This window comes from Lagenorhynchus albirostris, chromosome 18 (genome assembly GCF_949774975.1).
Source record: "Lagenorhynchus albirostris chromosome 18, mLagAlb1.1, whole genome shotgun sequence".
Classification (NCBI taxonomy): Eukaryota; Metazoa; Chordata; class Mammalia; order Artiodactyla; family Delphinidae; genus Lagenorhynchus; species Lagenorhynchus albirostris.
This window is the reverse complement of record NC_083112.1, coordinates 67018726-67035474: the sequence shown is the minus strand read 5'-3', so window position 1 is coordinate 67035474 and position 16749 is coordinate 67018726. Positions and strand designations below refer to the sequence as shown.

The following is a 16749-nucleotide window of genomic DNA, read 5'->3' as shown; positions in this document are numbered from 1 at the left end:
CATTCAACCTAAGCAGAACAGAAACAAGTTCCAGATGAATGAAAAAGGCAACAAAAGCACCATAATCTTTCTTTTCCTGCCAACGGATCTCTGGAGGGTCACAACTGTAATCGTCCATCTCTAACCTCACCCCCGCAACTCCTTCAACCAAGCCACACATTCCTGTTCTTACTAAAATCATGCTGCTGGTCTCCAGAGCACGGCTACAGATCCACATTACCTGACTGTAGAGGGATGTGGTTAAAACGAATGGGCTTCTAGAAATGCCACACCTAGTCAGGAGGACTCACGGAATCAAGGAACTCCCCCTGCTGGGATTTGAAGGCCTATAAGTAAGAGTCTGCTCAAGCTGTCATAACAAAGTACCACAGACTGGGTGGCTTAAACAACAGAAATCGACTTCCTCCCAGTTCTGGAGGCTGAAGGTGTCCCAGGTTTGGTTTCTCCTGAGGCCTCTCTCATTGACTTGCAGACGACCGCCTTCTGGCTGTGTCCTCACAAGGTCTCCTCTCTGTGCACACAGGCTCTCATGTCCCCTGGGTATCTCCCAGTTTCCTCTTCTTAAAATGATACTGTTCAGACTGGACTAGGGCCCACTCCCCCAGCCCCATTTTAACTTAATCACCCCTCTCAAGGCCCTGTCTTCAAGGACCGCCACATTCTGAGGTGCTGGGCGTCACAGCTTCAACAGACACATTTTCGGGGGACACAATTCAGCTCATGACACCTATCTTCCACAATTTAGTTTCAACACAGCTTTTCAGCCCCATCTTCCCCTGCTTGCCTCCATTTCAGTCAGCCTCCCTATTTTCCTTTGATACCCTGTTAAATGTTCCCTTTCCCTTTTGGAGTGTGTTTTCCACACTGAAATACTCTTCGAGAAGAAAGGCTTTAACGCCTAGGCATCAAAGGCAAAGCAAGACGGATCGCTGTCCCCAGAGCCTTTATGTTCTTTTCCTAAACATCTTTTTCCCCTATTCTTTGGTGAGTGACTATTCAGTTGGATTTTGTAGGCAGCTAAAATATCTGAGGTATTTTGGAAAGGGTCTTATTAAAAGAGAGTCACTTACATGACATCGGGCAGGGGGACAGCGCAGAGTCCATTTCCTGAGCACCTACTGTGTGCCAGGCATTGGATAGGTGCTTTATACACTCTCATTTAATATTCACAACAATGTGGTTGTTTTACACACGAAGGAAGCCAAGCTCAGAGAGCTTATTGAAGTTGCCCAAGGTCAAACGGCTGGGATTCCACTTCAAGTCCATCTGACTCCACACCTGTGCTTTTTCTGCAACATAATATGCTGCTCCTCTAAAAAGACTCAACAAAAGTTCATCTTTCTTCTTATTTCGAAGTCAAAACTGCACACAGCAGAACTATTGCATCATCAACTGTAAGATATATAGGAACCAGGTAAAATATGATACAAAAAACTATCCAGTGTCTAGAACTCATTGCAACAAACGAATTTTTCTGTAGGCTGGCTCCTACAAGAAATGACTTCACTTTGAATTTTTGTTTGTAATAGTTCGTTTGAATGTAATTTTTCATATTGATCTTAATTACTTTATTAATTTTACATATGGGTATATTTATAAGATATGTTAAGTGTGGCTTTTTTTTAAAAACCTATTAATTTTTAGAGATTTCTAGTTCTGGTCAAAATAGAGTAACAGACTAGATTTATCTTCCTACATGAAACAACAAAAGAAGGAAGAAAGGAAGAAAGAAAAGAAAAGGAAAGACACATGACAGATCTGAAGATCTGTGACACCAATGAGAAACAGGGATCCCTGAGAGACAGGAAACTAAAATCATGACCTCTATGACTACACCAGCCTCTGCCCTGAGCAAGTTTTCAGGTTATGGTGCAGAGAGAAAGAATATAGGCAGAACCTGGCAAAATCCATGAGTTGAACAGACGGGGCTGAGAGTGCAGGGGAGCAAGGTAGAGAGAGTTCACAGGAAAGTAGAAGGCATTTAGGAGAGTACAGAGGGTTACCCTTGAGTAGGCAACAGAGTACTGATCAACGTGTGCTTGTGAGGAAAGTAGCCAAGATGGGACAAAAAATTAAAGAACAAACAAACAAAACACAGAAGGATTAGAGGTTACAGGCCTGGTGCTCACACAGGGCCAGGAATACTACCTATTCTCACCAGCCAGATGGGAAGACCTCATGACTCATGCGCACTGGGTAGAGTACTGAAGGGTCATCCCTTAGGAGTACGGAATAATTCACCCCGGACTGCACACCACACCAGTCCTACCCTAACAAGTCTTAAAAGCCAGATCTGAAAGGACTAAATTGTTTCCAAATAACTTACATGCATCCCCCCCCCCGCAAACTCAATAACATTTACAGGAATACAAAACTACCCAGCACTCAACAAGGTAAAATTCACAATATCTTACATCCAATTAAAAGAAAAAATCACCAGGCATACAAAGCAGGAAAACATGACCCATAATTAGACCAAAAAAACCCCAAAACAAAAAAGCAACGCCCCCTCCCAAAAAAAAACAATCAAATGGGACCTAGAATTGACACAGATGTTAGAATTAGTAAAAAGGATATGAAGACAGTTATTATAACTGTATTCTCTATGTTCAAAAGGTTGAGATATGGAAGATTTTAAGGAGACCTAAACTAAATTTCTGGAGATGAAAACTACAGAGTGTGATACAAACATACACACGCACGCGCGCGCGCACATACGCACGCGCGCGCGCGCACACACTGGATGCGATTAACAGCAAATGAAACACTGCAGAAGGAATACTACTGAACTTGAAGAACTAGCAATAGAAACCATCCAAAATCAAACACAGAAAGAAAAATTACCAAAAAATTAACAGAGCATTAGAGAACTATAGAGTAACTTTAGGCAGCCTAATATGCATGTAATTGGAGTCCTGAAGGAGAGGAGGTGGCAGGGGCGGGGGAAAGAAATGGAAAAATATTAGAAGAAATAATGGCTATAAGTTTTCAAAATTTAGCAAAAAATATAAGTCCACAGATCCAAGAATCTCAGCAAACTCCAAGCATAAGAAACATGAAGAAAACTGCATGGAAGTGCATCCCAATCAAATTATCAAAAACAATGATAGAGAAAAAAATCTTAAAACTCAGCCAGAGCAGAGAGAGACATTATATATAAAGTAACAAAGATAAAGATGACAGTAGATTTCTTGCCAGAAACAATGTGAGAATGCAATGGTGCAAGATTTTTAACATACTCAAAACATCTTAGAATTTTACACCAGGCAAAAAACATCTTTCAAAAAGGAAGGCAAAATAAAAACATTTCCAAACATGAAAGCTCAGAGAATTCACCACCAGCAGAACCACATAATAAGCTACATTAAAGGAAGGCCTCTCCGAGCAGGAAGAAAGTGATATCAGATGGAAATCTGTGTCTACACAAAGGAATGAGGAACACCAAAATGGCAACTGTATGGTTAATGTATGTTTTAAGAATTTTTTATTATTTAAATCTCTGTAGGAGATAACTGACTGGTAATCAAATGTACTTTAATTAAAAAAAGATAACTGACTGGCAAACAAAAATAACAACAATGTAATGTGGGGTTCATAACTTATGTTAAAAAAACAATAACAACAATAGCAAAAAGGTCAAAAAGTGGAAAAATGGAAATAAGGTTTATACTGTATGTGAAGAGGAATAATATCACTTGAAGGCAGGCTGTGTTAAGTTGAAGATGGACATTATAAACCTCAAAGCAACCACTCAAGTTACAAATCAAAGAGCTATAGCTAATAAACCCACAAGGAAAGTAACATGAAATCATCAAAATATTCAATTAATCAAAAGGCAGACAGGAAAAAGGAACAAAGACGGATAAGACAAATAGAAAACAAAGAGCAAGATGACCAATTTAACTTTTTTGTTTGTTTTCCTATAAAAAGATTTTTTATTTTACTTTTTAATTTTTAAATTAATTTTTATTGGAGTATAGTTGATTAACAATGTTGTGTTAGTTTCTGCTGTACAGCAAAGTGAATCGGTAATACATATATATATATATATATATATATATATATATACACTCTTTTTTTAGATTATTTTCCCATATAGGTCATTACAGAGTATTGACTCGAGTTCCCTGTGCTATATAGTAGGTTCTTATTAGTTATCTATTTTATATATAGTAGTAAGATGACCAGTTTTAATGATACCAATAATCATATTAAATGTAAACGATCTAAACATTCCCAATTAAAAAGGATTGCCAGATTTGATCAAAAGGCAAGACCCAACTCTATGCTGACTACAAGAATCAGACTGCAAATATAAAGACATAAACTGGTTAAAAGGAAAGGGATGGAAAAAGGCATATCATGCTAACATTAATAATTTTTTCAAAAACTGAAATGGTTAAATTAGTATCCAAGTAGACATCAGAAGAATATCACGTGTATTTATTTCACAAATACACTTTATACACCCGTGTTTAATCTTCCCTATTTTCATAACTTCTTATGACAAAGGAGTCAATTAATTAAGAGGATATAAAAATCTGAAGTATTTATATACTGAATAACAGAACTTCAAAGTACATGAAGCAAAAACTGATCAAACTGCAAGGAGAAATAGACAAATCCACAATTATGGTTGGAGATTTTAATACCTCTCCCTCAATAACTAACAGAACATATAGACAGAATTCACTAAGGATGCAGATGATTTGAACAGCACTATCAACCAACATGATCTAACTGCCATAGATGGAATGCTCTGTCCCACCCACAGAATGAGCATTCAAGTACACATAAAACATATACCAAAATAAACCATATTCTGGGCCATTAAAGAGATATCAGTAAATTATTTAAAAGTCCTCATGTCACACAAACTATATTCTCCAGCAACCACAGAATTAAATTAAAACTCAAACACAGAAAGAACTGGAAAAATCCTTATATTTGGAAACAAAATAAACATGAGTCAAAGGAGAAACCAAGGGGAAATTAGAAAGTATTTTAAACTGAAAGTGAAAACACAATAAACTAAAATTTGTGGGATGCTACTAAAAACCTTTTAATTTAAAAATAATCTATCGGTATAGAATTCATCTATATGCAAGCTAGAAAATTAGAAAATTCACAAAAGCAGAATTTTAAAAATTGTCCACCACCAAGAGATCATGGTTAACACTTTAATGAAGTTGTTCTCAGAACTGAGCTTGTATCACATTCACCCTAAGAGCTTGTTAAAACATATACTATGGGGGGGCTCTGCTCCCGGACTTCCTCATCTGGGTGAGGACCTGAGACTCTGCACTGCTCAGGTGATGCTGACGCTGCTTGCTGGCCTGCGGAGTGTGCTTTAAGACCCAGTACCTTCATGTATATCCCTTCCACATTTTTTTTTTGAAGAGCCATGTGCGTGGATATAAACATACATACACTTTTTAAAAACCCAACTGAGATCATATTGTTTATAACCTACTTTTTGCTTTTTAGTCAATGATTTCTATCTTTCTATTCTGTAAACTTTTCTTCTCACCAAATAATCACACTCTATTCAAATTCCTTCATGTGAATAAAGAATGTCCTTACTGTGATCTGTCAAAACTAACCTCCAATCCAGGACCATGCTTCATATCTGATTATGTCCATTAAGTCTCTCTTAATCTAGCCTCATCCCCTACACCACCAGCACCACCCCCCGTTAACAAAAACAAAACAACAACAAAAAATTGACTGAAATTGACTGAATGAATGCATGAATAAAATTTGAACTGAAAAATTGAGGGTACGTTTTTATTCATTTACAAGGAAAGCTCTAAATAAAAAGGAATTAAAGATAGATCTGTAAACCAAAGCATGAAATGAAATGTATAAAGAGGGCCATCTTTATGCATTAGCGCATTAAATTCACTAGGCAGTATCTGATATCCCAGATGTATGCAAAGGAAAGTTTTGGAATAAAACTAGAACTTAATATTATAATGCAATGCCTGGGGCTTCAGGGGGCCTTTGCCTCCAGGGAAATTTTAACCTTTGGGAACCTTTATTTTTTAAGAAGGGCTCAGCAGCAGACCTCAGGCATGGTACTTACAACACATCAATTACTCGGTTTTAACTAATTTAAAATCATTTGTTGAATTTGCATTAGCTTTGAAAATTTCAGTTCAAAGGATTTCACGTGGGTATTCTGGTGACTTAATTGGATTTCCCCCCCTTTAATCTATAGTTTGCTTCTTCTGTTTTTTTTTGTTTGTTTTTTATATCATCTTTAAAAAATTTTTTTAATTTATTTATTTTTAGCTGCATTGGGTCTTTGTTGCTGCACGTGGACTTTCTCTAGTTGCGGGGAGTGGAGGCTACTCTTCATTGCGGTGCGCGGGCTTCTCATTGCCGTGGCTTCTCTTGTTGTGGAGCACGGGCTCTAGGGCACGCAGGCTTCAGTAGTTGTGGCACACGGGCTCAGTAGTTGTGGCTTGCGGGATCTAGAGTGCAGGCTCAGTAGTTATGGCACATGGGCTTAGTTGCTTCACGGCATGTGGGATCCTCCCGGACCAGGGCTCAAACCTGTGTCCCCTGAATTGGCAGGCAGATTCTTAACCACTGCACCACCAGGGAAGTCCTGCTCCTTCTGTTTTAATTTTCTTTTTTTCTCCCTTCTAAAACTGTCTAATTTAAAAGAACACACAGATGCTTAAAACTACTGAAAACAAACGTACAGCTTAGTGAATTATTAAATGGCAAATACCCTTGTATCCATTAACCAAGTCAAGAAACAGAACTCTGTCAGCCATCTTATCCTAAAACCAGCCCCCTCCCTCTAAAAGTAACCACTACCTAGGTTTTTATAGTAACCACGTACATTTCTTGATGTTTTATTTCACGAAGTGGTGCATCTTTTAGTCTTCCTTATTTTCAAAAAATGTTACGTCCTTCAAGTATCTTTTCACCTATAGTTTCTTCCTCCATCCCTCTCTCTTCCTTACAGTTTATCTGAGTAATTTCTGAGTCTGGATTTTGCAGACTGCACACTCATGGTGCCATTCAACACGCTCTTCTATCCTCCTTACTGAGTACAATTTGCCAGCTGGATCCAACTGGTCCCTTTGGCAAGGCCATACATGGTATGTTGGGAGGAACACACTTAAGTTTTTGGTTTTCTGGTATTTGTTATTTTTTTTTTTTTTTGGTGGTACGCGGGCCTCTCACTGTTGTGGCCTCTCCCGTTGTGGAGCACAGGCTCCGGACGCGCAGACTCAGCGGCCATGGCCCACGGGCCCAGCCGCTCCGCGGCATGTGGGATCTTCCCAGACTGGGGCATGAACCCGTGTCCCCTGCATCGGCAGGCGGACTCTCAACCACTGCGCCACCAGGGAAGCCCCTGGTATTTGTTTTTTAGTATCATGACTGTGATACCTTTCTGTTACTCATTTTTATGTGCAAACTGTTTCCTAACCTTCTGAGAAGAAAGTATGGTTCATGGTAGCTTTCCTACCTTCCCAGAGCTTCCTCTTCTATTAATTTTGAGCAGTGTTAAAAAACATGGTGGCTTGCTTTCCGAGACTTCCTGCCTCTGTTTCCCTCCCCTTCTCTATTATTCCTCTCTATTGTCCTCCCCTGGCTCAATTTCACTCCCATTCTCCATAGTTTCTCCTAAGTGGTGGCCTGTCCCAAAAGGTCAGTTACTGCTCACTGGAGCTGGAATGTTCCAGCACCGTCAGGCCTCTCAGCTTCCACTGTTCTTCTCAAACTGTCCCCCTGGGATTTCTAGTGGCTCTTTGGGGGTTCTCTTCTCCATTCCATCAGATGCCCTGCTGCTCCCCTCTGCTTCCTCCCGTACAGACTCTGAGAGCAGACCTTGTGTCTGGCTGACGTTTTATCTCCGACTGCTTGTACTTTGGGATCTAGGGCTTACACTCTGACACCTAGTTTTGCCATAAATGTTGTCCACGGGTTTTTGATGTTGTTAAGTAGCTGTTTTTATGTGGGTCTTGGGTTTGGGAAGATCCAAAAACTATGATTCCACTTCTACCTTCTCAAGACTATCCATTTTAGAAACTTATTTCCAGATTTTTTTTTTTTTTTTTTTTTTGGTACGCGAGCCTCTTACTGCTGTGGCCTCTCCCATTGCGGAGCACAGGCTCCGGACGCACAGGCTCAGCAGCCATGGCTCACGGGCCCAGCCGCTCCACGGCATGTGGGATCTTCCCGGACCGGGGCACGAACCCGTATCCCCTGCATCGGCAGGCGGACTCTCAACCACTGCGCCACCAGGGAAGCCCTCCAGATATTTTTTTAAACCAAATTGTTTTAAGATGTAGCCTTCATTAGTCACATATGGTGGAGCCAACAGGTTAGGAGACAGCTGCCATTGAAAAGATGGTTTGTTACGTATGGTTCCCAGGAGGAGGGGGGCATGCCACACCATGCAGGGCCATGCGGGGAAGCACCAGGGTCCGCCAGGAGGCAGAAAGGGTGAGGACAACGCATGGGAAGGAGGCTTTACCGTGGTTTCCATGGGAAAAGACAAGGTAAGTCAGGGTAAGCAGCTTAGGATTGGCTAGCTTGAGTCATCTTAGTGGGCTCTGGGGTGTAGGGCCGTCTCTAGGTGTCTGACACCGGCCCTGGGATGATTAAGGCAGAGGAATTCTGTCTCCTGCAGTGTAAGAGCGAGATAGAAGAGGTGGTTCAGAGTATGGCCTCTGGACTGGTTCATTTTCAGGGCAGTGAAACTACTCTTGTTGGTATTGTAATGGTGGATATATGTCATTATACATTTGTCAAAACTTATAAAATGTACAACACAAAGAAGGAACCCTAATTTGAACTTGGAACTGTAATGATAATGTAGTAACACTAGCTCATCGATTGTAACACAGCATCACAGTAATGTATGACGTTAATGACAGGGGCACTGTGCATGGGGAGACAGCATAGGGGACCTCTCTTCTCTCTTTACTTTCTGCTCATTTTTTCTGTAAACCTAAAGCTGCTCTAAAAACCGAAGTCTATTAATTAAAAAACAAATTGACAAAAAACAAATTGACAACACATAGCTTCCTTCCAGCTTAAGAAATAGAATATTACCCACAGCCGTATTTTTCCAGCGAGCTGCCTTTCCCCGGACTCTCTGGGACCTGCCCTGTCACCGCAGCCACTGTCAGGCCGAACCATGGCGCCGCTCTGTGGGGTGACCGGGCGGCTCCACCACCCCACCTCTGCTGGCTTCCCAAACTTTCCTCTGTCCTTGGGTCTGCAGTGCTCTTCACCCTTCACACCTGGCATGTTCCACAAAGAGTCCCTCCTGGTCTCAGATGTCCACAGGCCCCCAGGAAGAAGCAAAGTCAGAAGCCTGCAACTAAGCATAGACGAAAGAGGCCTGTCTGACCCCAGAGGGGCTGGGAAACCACCAGTTAGTGATGTCTGTCATCCCAGGTAGGTTCTATGACCTCAAGGCCCCCAGAAAGCATGCTTGCTGCTGTGGACTGAACTGTGTCCCTCAAATTCCTGTGTTGAAGCCTTGACCCCCAATGTGACTGTATCTAGAGACAGGGTCTTTAGAAGGTAATTAAGGCTTAAAGATGTCATATGGGTGGGGCCCTGAGCTAACAGGACCGCAGCCTTATAAGAAGAGAAAGAGATCGCTCTCTCTCTCTGCTCTGAGACACAGTGAGAAGGTGGCCGTCTACAAGCCAGAAAAAGAATCCTCACCAGAATTTGATCACGCTGATACCCTGATCCTGGACTCCAATACTGAAAGAAATGAAACATCTGTTGTTCAAGCCACCTACTCTATGGTATTTTGTTATGGCAGTCTAAGCTAAGACACCTGCCAAGGGTAAAACTTTTTTCCTGGCGTAAAGAAGATGATAAAATGAATGAAAAGATGCCAGTTTTCTTCCTGAGCTTTACCAGTATTTTTTTTAATTTATTTAATTTATTTATTTATTTATTTTTGGCTGTGTTGGGTCTTAGTTGCTGCCCGTGAGCTTTCTCTAGCTGCGGTGAGCAGGGGCTACTCTTCGTTGCTGCGTGTGCACTTCTCATTGCTGTGGCTTCTCTTGTTGCAGAGCACGGGCTCTAGGCACGTGGGCTTCAGTAGTTGTGGCACACAGGCTCAGCAGTTGTGGCTCACGGGCTCTAGGGCGCAGGCTCAGTAGTTGCGGCACACCAGCTTAGCTGCTCCGTGGCATGTGGGATCTTCCCGGACCACAGCTCGAACCCGTGTCCCCTGCATTGGCAGGCGGATTCTTAACCACTGCGCCACCAGGGAAGTCCCTTTACCAGTATTTATTTATACAAAACCAGAGTTGTTTATCAGATCACTGAGCATTGTAGCTTTCATGAAATATTGGCAGGCCAGCCTCACTGGTTTCCGAGGCAGAATGCAAGAAGAAAATACAGCAGACGGCTGACTGACTGCTATGCCGGGAAGCCTGCTGGGGTTGACACTGCAAAGTATCTGAATTAATCCTCATGATAACCTTGTAAAATAGTCATTTATTAATCCCAATTTTTTCAGAAAAAGTACAAAATCAAAGAAGTTCAGAATCTACCCAGTTGCCAAATGACAAAGCAAATGTTTAAACAGAGGTTTACAGGCCGTAACACAGAGCTGTTCCCACTCTCCACGAGATAAATCTTACATATACGACCATCTCTGCTGGCCAGGTGTGTGCAGCTGTTTGAGATGGGGAGACGTGAGGAAAGGCAGCCCAGTGAAGCAGAGAGAACTTGCATCGCCTGAGACGGTCTGTGTGTGACTCATGGTAATACACCTGGTTATGCAGTTCATACTGAATTTGCTCACTGTAAAACATGGATAATAAAGTACCTACCTCGGAGAAATGTTATAAAGCAGAGCCTGGTAAACAAAGGCCTATGGGCCAAATCCAGCCTATGACCTGTTTTGCTACAGCGCAAAGAGCAAAGATGGGATTTTAAGTGGTTGGGGGAAAAAAAAATCAAAAGTAGCCATATATTTCATGACGTGTGAAAATTCTACGAAATTCAAACGTCCATGCCCGTAACTAAAGTTTTACCGGAACCCAACCACAATCATTCATTTACATTATCTACGGCTGCCTTGCACTGAAGTGGCAGAGCTGGGCAGTTGCAACAGAGACGGTATGGGTTGCAAAGCCTAACATGTTTACTCTCTGGCTCTTTCTGCCGACCCCTGCTGTGAAGAACGAACGATGTGAAGTTAAGTTTATAGCAGAGTCCACGGAACACAGTAGAAGCCCAAGAACAGTGAGCTCTCTGCATCCACCCCAATGGCAACCCAACATCTCTCTGGCCTTTTACCAGCCTTCAGACTCTAGGTACCCATTAGCTGGCATGTTAAGGGTCTTGATTCCTAAGATCAATAATAGCATCTCTGCCATGGGAAGGCAAATCAATGAAAAAAAAAAGCCGATTAAAAGACTTCTCTACTTCTGTGGGGCAATCCCACGGGGCAGCTGCCTGGACTCAAGGACAACATGTGCCCGGCTTGCATGTAAACACAGCAATCAACTCTATTAATTGACAAGCCATGGGACAAGTCTAATTGAGGGTAGAGCACAATTGATTACTTACTAATTATCACTAGTTTATTTCCAATCTTGAGAAACACATCTTAGACCAGGGAAAGCACTCATTCTCCCCTTAAGCTTCTTCAAACCCTTACTATAAAGAATGCTCTGACATGGGCTATTTACGTGATAGAAGTGATGAGAAAGGGGTGAAAGGCTGAGCTGCAGTGCGAGTTGCCTGAACTTACCACCCAGGGACAAAGGTCCACAACCTTGCACGCTGGGGACCTCGGGGGAACAACTAGCTTCCTGTGTATTACGTAGAGATAAATGGGCAAAACCAGTTGTGACAGCCCATGTCTGGGCATTTTGAGAGTAACCATGCTTCCTGCTGGTTTGTCAGATATGTGAGCAGCCTCCCAAAAGAAGCCTGGCAGAGGTGATAATCACAACAGTAGTATTAAAAATAATAACGACAACACGTCATTGCAGCATTATTCACAACAAGCAAGGGGGAAGCAACCTCAATGTCCATCAACAGATGAGTGGGTAAGCAAAATGTGGTCTATCCACACAATGCAGTATTATTCAGCCTTTCTTGGACCTCCCTGGTGGCGCAGTGGTTAAGAATCCACCTGCCAATGCAGGGGACACGGGTTCGAGCTCTGGTCCTGGAAGATTCCACATGCCACGGAGCAACCTAAGCCCGTGCGCCACAACTACTGAGCCTGCGCTCTAGAGCCCGCGAGCCACAACTACTGAAGCCCTCACACCTAGAGCCCGTGCTCCGCAACAAGAGAAGCCACCACAATGAGAAGCCCACACACCACAACGAAGAGTAGCCCCCGCTCGCCACAACTAGAGGAAGCCGGAGCCTGGCAACCAAGAGCCAATGCAGCCAAAAATAAATATTAAGAGAAAAAAAAATACATTCTGACACATGCTCCAACACGGATGGACCTTGAGGACATTACACTAAGTGAAATAAGCCAGACCGAAAACAACAAATAATGTATGATGCCACTTCTATGAGGTATCCAAAGTGGTCGAACTCATAGAAACAAGGTAGAATGGTAGCTACCAGGGGCTGGGGAAGAGGAAAGGAAGCTGTTGTTTAATGGGTATGGAGTTTCAGTTTTACATGATGAAAATGTTCTAGAGACCTACTGCACAACAATGAATACAGTTAACACCGCTGTACTACTATAGACTTACTTGAAAATGGTTAAATGATAAATTTCATGTTATCTGTGTTTGACCACAAAAAACTGTAATGATGATGATAGTTTCCATAACTAATACTTTCTGAACACTACATACATAGTTCCCAGACCCCGGGCTACATGCTGACAGATACCGTGTTTGATCGTTTCAAAAACCCCACAAGATGGGCACCATCGTCCCCATTTTACCTTCAGGCAAAGTGAGGCACTGGAAGGCCAGCAACCTGCCCCAGTCACCCCGCTGCTAAGAGGCAAAGCAGGGGTTTGGGGGCTGGCAGTCCGACCCACCACTATGATACAACAGCCAGCTAGGAGGTCAGCACTGACAGAATCTGGGAAGGAGACAAAAACCCTATGATGTAAATCTTAGATCTTCAAGCAAGTTTATCTGAAAGCAGAGGTGAAATGCAGCTAGTGTTTACTAGTCTCACACGTGAGTGGCTTTCCCTCAGTTCATCCAATCAAGACTCGTCCTAGGCTCTTCCAAAACAGATTCCATCAGCCAGCCTCTGGGTGCTTTTTGGTCATGATTTCTGTTCCTGTGTGCTTTTAGTTCACTGCATTTTGGGGGTAAACTTTTACTGAAGATGTGTGTGTGTGTGCGTGTGTGTGTGTGTGTACACACATTACAAGTGTACGTGTTACAAGTGTATGGCTCACTGAATTTTTACAAACTGATTGCACCCATAGAGCAAGCACTGAGATCAAGAAAAAGAACATGGCCAGGACCCCAGAAGCCCTCCTTGTACCCATTTGCACCATCCCATCTAATACCATAGATCAATTTTGTTAAAACAACCTATTTTGAAAATTACATGAAATTAGCTTTCAGGTTGCGATGTGAAATTGACATAGAGCAAAATACAGAGACACAGTCAGAGCAGGATGGTGACCAAGAGCATTTAGAAAGATCTGAACTTGAATCCTGGATCTATCACTGCTCAGCTGTCTGCCTTGTTGAAAAGGACTTACTCTTTAAGCCTTAGCTTTCTTATCAGAAAAAGGAGGTATAATGGGCTAGAATAAAGGAACCGGAATAAACAAAACAGTGTACATAAACCTATTATGATGCCTTGAACAGAGCTATTACTTCCTAGAGCACGTGTTGGCAAACTACAGCTTCCTATTTTATAAATAAAGTTTTACTGGAACAAATCCATGCCGATTCATTTACACTACAAGGGTAGAACTGAAAGCTGGAGTAGAGACTCTCTGGCATGAAACGTCTATTCTAATATTCACTATCTGGCCCTTGACTAAAGTTTGCTGATCCCTGCTTTAGAATATGGGCCATGTTTGCTGTTGTGTCCACAGGAACTAGAGCAGCCTGGTGTATGGTGAGCACTCAGGTAGTGGCCTTTATTTGCAACAATTATCTCTTTCTTTTAGTTATCATTAATGGGTTTAGGGAATTTTTCAGTTGAACACATTCCTAAACAATATGATAAGGAAACGGTGAAATCACAAAAATGAAGCCCGATAAAACTTGAAACAAGTCAGCCCTGGAGGTACCCTGAAAGATTAATAGGTCTGTAAACGCTCGCAAAAGAGAAGCACCCAAGGTCAACACAAAAGGCACTGAACTTGAGGTCAGAAGAACGGGGTTAGAATCCTAGCTCTGCCATTAGCTAACTGGTTGACCCAGATGCGGAACGATTCTCAGTCTTGGTACCCTCACCACTGCTAATTTACGGTTGAGAAAAGAAACTCCAGCAGGATCGGAACGGGACAAGACTGGAGTCAGGAAAGCCGTTGGGACCCTGACTTACACAGGCAGCGTTGCTAGAAATAACGAGAGAACAAATCTTCAAGTGTCTTGAGAATCATCATTTTAACATAAAACAAGTTTATGAAACAATGGTCCACTGACCTGGCTACACTGTATGATAATTATTTGTTTCCTTGTCAACCTTCCTAAGCAGGCTCGTCTAATGACTGGAAACAGTAACTGTTACTTGCTAGCTGTCCCTTCATATCAGGTGTCTTCTGCCGTATGAAGTGTGATGCAGGACGCGGCACCGGCACAAAATAATCGCTCGATGCATAAATGAATGTGGAATTAGATGTGGCCCTTCTGCGGTCGTCTGCCACATCAGAAAGAGGACAGGGAGTCAGGGCAGCTTCGAGCTAACATAAGCACTAGAAAACGGCAAAGAGGGCTTAGAGGTTAGATGTATGTCTCGAAAACACGATCTGTGCACGTCTTCAGGTGCAGGCTCAGTTCCCGCCAGCCATTCCCAGACTCTGCATCAGTCCCAGCCAGCACCATCTCCAGCCCGATACCATGAACCCCGAACAGCTCTCCTGACTCTCGTCCAATTCCAATCTGGCTACAGTTGTCTTTCTAAGCCATAAATCAGACCATATCACACTCCCTTTATTTTTTATTCATTTCACTATTTATTTATTTATGGCCGTGCCTCGCACGCGGCTTGTGGGAGCTTAGCTCCCCAACCAGGGCTTGAACAGGTCCATGGCAGTGAAAGCCCATGTCCTAACCACTGGGCCACCAGGGAATTCCCCCCACGCTCCCTTTAAAATGCATTACCAGCTTCCTAAACACATTAGCTCGGTGCAGAACTGTGCTGTCCCATACAAGGGCCGCTAGCTACACGTGACCACTGAGCACCTGAGATACAGCTGGTCTGGCTGTGAGTGCCACATACATATCAGATTCAAAGACTTAGCAGGAAAAAAGTGTAAAATCTGTTATTCGTAGGTTTTCAGACTGATTACATGTTGAAATGATAATGATTTTACATGTGTTAAATCAAATTAAACAGGCTATTAAATTAATTTCACTTTTTAAAAACGTTTTGAACATAACTGATAGAAAACTTGAAATTAAGTGAGTGGTTCATCTTCCGTTTCTACTAGATAGCAATGGGGCAGAAAGTCCTTCCGTATAGACCTAGCTCCGGTTCTCTCTCTCACCTCCATCAGCAGAGCCCTGCTCCCTCGCCTCTAAACTTCAGCCTTCTCTGCAGGTTTCTGAATAGCCCACTTGCTGTCTGGTCTTTGGGCATCTGGTGCCCCCCCTCCCTGACATTCTATCAGGTCAACTCCTCCTGGCCTCACAGGACTCTGTCTCGCAGTATCTGTGAAGGATTTCCTCAACACAAATGCTGTTTGTTGCTCCCACTGCCCAACGCCCCCGGGCTCCAGTGGACCACCTGCCACATGTCCTGAACTGGCCACTGACTCAGTCCGATGCCCCACCTGGATTATACATTCTCTCCATCTCACTCCTGTTGGATCCCCAGTGCAGGGGCCAGCAAAAGTTCCAGGCACTCAGTGTGCACGGAATAGAAATGCAGTCCATGAACTTACACCCTAATAGGGTGTCTCATAAGAGGTAGACTAGGATACAGCCTTAAGAAAGTACCATCGGCCAAAAGAGAAAAAAGAACGGTGCTCTATGTTCTAAATGTGGGGCTCAAATCAGTGAGACCTTTTCAAAGAACGACATGACACATCTAGCAAACTTTAAGATGCTCAAACCCACGGATGATGCAACTTCCGTGCCTGTGGATCCGAACTACTGAGAGAAACCCCTGACCGTGAATGCAAACATGAACGTATCAGTATGTTCACTGGAGCACCATTTGTAAAAGCACATGATTCAGTACAACCTAAGTATCCCACCCTTTACAGCCAGGCTTGTAAGTTACGGCACATCCGTTCAGCAGAACAGCATGAAACTGTGAAAAGGAAGGAAGCGGATTCTATGTGCTGAAGAGGAAAGATGTCCAGGATATATGAACGGTGTGTGGGTGGAGTACAGGGCACTGTGTATTGTTTCCTCACATTATCGTTTTTCAAAAATATGTGTCTGTTGAAACACAACATTGTTAACTATACCCTAATATAAAATAAAATAAAAATAAAATAAATGCAACTCACACATTGTTAATCAACTATACCCCAGTATAAACAAAAATTACGTGTTTGTGTACACATATACACAGACTCTGATCGAAGGATACACAAGACACTGGCGATGGAGGTTCTTCTTAGAG

At 42.7% G+C, this 16749-nt stretch overlaps 1 protein-coding gene across 2 annotated transcripts in view; it reads right to left on the bottom strand.

Moving 5' to 3' along the window:
• FARP1 (FERM, ARH/RhoGEF and pleckstrin domain protein 1) overlaps nucleotides 1-16749 on the bottom strand; it is a 290364-nt gene that overhangs the window by 89205 nt on the left and 184410 nt on the right. The gene's annotated exons all lie outside the window — the stretch shown is intronic.